The sequence below is a fragment of the Halichoerus grypus genome, chromosome 4, assembly GCF_964656455.1.
Source record: "Halichoerus grypus chromosome 4, mHalGry1.hap1.1, whole genome shotgun sequence".
Classification (NCBI taxonomy): Eukaryota; Metazoa; Chordata; class Mammalia; order Carnivora; family Phocidae; genus Halichoerus; species Halichoerus grypus.
Genome location: NC_135715.1, coordinates 60,168,608 through 60,172,450, shown reverse-complemented (window position 1 = coordinate 60,172,450; position 3,843 = coordinate 60,168,608).

The following is a 3,843-nucleotide window of genomic DNA, read 5'->3' as shown; positions in this document are numbered from 1 at the left end:
GCTTTTCCTCTCCATTCATAGCATAACCAGAAAGCAAAATGTTCCAATGCGCTGTGCAAATGGACCAACGTGACATGGGATCCGCGTTGTCAAACGTTGTAATCTTACCCTTCATTAAATATTCAGCATGGACGATTTGATCTCTTCCTTTTCTCAGCTTCCCCCTCTTCCTCTGCATGCCCTCCTTCATTCCTCCTCTCTATTTACCTGCCTTCTGGGAAGTGCTGACTCAGGGTCTCTTGCATGTTGGGGACACAGCCAACTGGATGCTAGACACAGGACGAGTGTACAGATCATCGGCTTTGACTCAAGACTCTATGGGAAGCGCAGTTGCAGCCTGGCGGGAGTGGAGAAGTAGCAACCTCGAGATGCGTGTTCCCTGAGACCATCCAGGTTACAGCACAGTAATAGTCAACACGCCCAGCCATAGGCGAGGGAAGTGGTTAGGTGCTCACCTGGCTTCGTGCTGGAAGGGACGGAATGCCTGGCCATGTGCTTGCAAGGCAGTGGGCTGCTCCGGAGAGCTAGCATCCTAGGGAAACACAGCATTGTCCAGGGCAGCGGGCTGAACTAGTGATTTCTGTGCTGACTGTTATTGGGGCTGCTGGCCTCAGCCTGTGATATATACACACATGGAAGGATGAGAGGCCTGGATGCAGACTATTTGCCTGGAACAATAGTTCGGCAACTGTATGGCTGGGAGCCACAAAATAGTTGTAGTAGTAATAATACTTTTATATTAATTATTAATTATATAATTTTACATTAACTGACACTTTTGACGGAGCAAATATGACGTATTAAGTGCTTCCTCTCTATTGCTGCATTTAATCATTATAACAGCGCTATGAAATAGGTAATATCTACTTTTGCAGATGAGAACACCAAAGCTCAGAGTTTAAATGGCTTTGCTAAGCTGGTAGGGGGCAGAGCTGTGAGCCACCCCCACTTCGTGTGAGGCGCACCCTGGCGGGCCGTGAGCAGGGCGGCAGTTCCAGCACACTAGGCTGGTGTAGGAGCAGACAGGAGCTCCGACACCCTCCTCCACGCCTCCTGCCCGTAGCTACCACTGCCTGGCATTGGCACTGCTGTGGAACAAGCCCTCTGGACCCTCTGCTGCCACCCTGGGATTCTGCTCTTGGAGCTTGAGAAGTTCTAGAATAAAGCAAGGTTTGATCCACTAAGTCCCTTATGCCAATTCTCTGGGGCTCTGGTTAAGCCTCGAGGCTCTTGATATCTACACAAAGAGCGGGTCTGGCCTGTGCTGAGTGGGGAACTCCGCTCCAGGACCAGCTGGCTCCTTCCCGTCCACAGCGGGGCTGGTGTGGAGGGGCTGGGCTGGGGGCTAGGACGCAGGCCCATCTCCCTTCCCCACCTAGGTGTTTGCCCGGCATTCTCCACCATGCAAGGGAAGAGTCAAACCTGGGGTGCCTGATTTGGGATTTGATGGGCCTTTATATATCCTTTTTAAGACCACAGGGTGATTTCATACCCATTTCTTCTGGTGAGGCCATGAGAAAATCTAAATGAGGTATAAAGGCTGTTGTTATTTGAGATGAACTTTCCCAAACACAGATGACAAGTATTTTTGTAGGGAGAAAGTATTCTCTCCCTTCGACTCCCTCAGCAGGAGCTCTGGACAGAGGGGCGGCTTCAAGACTGCTCTGATACAGCACGTGAGAGTCACCTAGCTGGGCCATGCCTACTGCCAATGTCCTGTCCCTTAGTATTCACGAAATGCTCTGCTAGTGATGTCACTGGAATTTTCTATCAATTTTCTTCATAAGTCTGGCCCTCAGAAGAATCCAGCAGGGAAGCAGGAGTAGAGAGGAGAAAAATACAGAGGAAGATATTTTTCATTCTCTTTGTGATCAACAGGTTAAAAAATACAGAGGAAGATATTTTTCATTCTCTTTGTGATCAACAGGTTAGGTTCTTGGGACATTCTGGATATGATATAGATTAACTTCATTTTTTAGCTAACCTTTTTCTAAATCCGTGTAGAATTATATCATCATAAGTCCACTGAGGAAGGTCACAGTCCCTGGATTCCTCTAGGAAGAAATTCTGTGAGCACTCATCTATCCTGAGTGCTTCGATATTGTGCCCGTGTGAAGCCAGAGTAATGGGCAGGATATTGAAACCCTCCCCCCCCCCAAAACCAGAGACCTCAGAGTGTGTGACGTCATGGGTCCATGGCATTGAGGGGAGCAGCGGGGCCAGCATACCAGGCTTGAAGCTGGACGGTTGGGTCTGAGGACAAGGTTCTCACTCACTGATTTAGACCTCAGTAAGTCTCCTAACTGCTCCAGGCTCACCTTCTTCATCTGTGATTTGAGGACCAATAATGATAATGGAAAGGATGCTTCTGCCCCAAGGAAGCCACGATGGTTCAGTAAATTAATGTGTGTGGAAGCCCTTCATCAACCCTGAAGCACTCAGCTAAGCGAGTGTTGAACGCTGCTGCATATTCAAGGCCCTCTCAATGAGGGCTCTGGGATGCCACACGCAGAGCATGTGCTCAATGCAAATGTACTTATAATGCCCTTCGGTAGCTACATTTCAGAGGGCAAAGTTCTTGTTCTGAAGCAGGATATAAATATTAAAAAAAAATTTTTTTTTTTGGTATAAGAACTCTTTGAAGATCTCACAAAACCACTAACACTTTCTCTCTTTCAAAAAACAAAAACAAACAAAACAGAAACCCAGCAAAAATAAACCATGCCAGTACCCACAGCCAGTAACACCCCACATACAGTTTCTGGGGTCTCACGGACTTCCTCTAACACCTATCCCAGCTTAAGCAAATGCCTGTACTAGAGATTTATAGGCTGCAGCTCTCTGAGTGAAGTGTGGGAGAGAAATAGGCTGTGTAGAGAAATGAAGGCAATAACCATGTGTCCTATTAGCCTGAGAAAAATCCTAGAGGGGACATCCCTGAGATCCTAATGTACTCAAAGGATGCTCTTGGAAAAATAGTTAGTGTCTGATTATGACTAGTCTATTCAAATGAAAAATGTGCTCCAGCTAAAGAATGCGTCTGCCCTATCTCTGTGGCCACCCTCCGCTCGCTAAGGGTTTTGTGCAGAAAGCTTGGTCCGGATACCTGAATCCTCCTGTCTCCACAGCGGGCTGCTATCCGGTAACCGTGGCGAGGTCGCCTTACGGCGGGGCGAGGCACCTGCAGGACACTGGCATGCCTGCTCAGCGCCCAGCTTATCGAAGATCTGAGAGCCTCCTGCCAACAGCCCTGGCTGTGTCCACCCTGGCCTCTCGCAGGGGACTGGATTTTACCTCAAGCAACACATGAGTTTTGGCTTCGCGGTGTTTTCACCAAGTAGGATTTCATTTTGGATGCAAGGCGTTCCAGACCAGAGGCAGCTCGGCCCAGGTGGAAACGTAAAAATCCACACCAAGATCAAATCAAACTGAGTGAGACCACATCCAGAAATGGAAAATGAACAGGAGAGAAAATAGCCGGGCATGAAAAGCACTGTCATGCTTTCCACATCCAGCTGGGGCCTTCGATGGAAGAGCACCGAAGGTATTGGAATCCAACGGTGCTTAGAGGCAGCCAGGCCTCTTGCGAGTAAGCCCACAGTGCACCACCTTATATGTGCAGGTGGTTGATGGCATCGTGGTTATTGGCGGTAAATGGCCCCCCCAGGGGAGCTGCCCGGCCTGCCCGCCTGAGCGGGCCCACCGGCTCGGGGATTCCAGAGACCCGAGGCCTCCTGGGAGGCGGATGGCGGGAGGCCTGCGTGCTGGCTCCTTTCCCCGCAGCTAGATCAAGTGGCACAGCGCAGGCAGCTGGCAGGCACCCCCACGGAGGAATCGAGCACT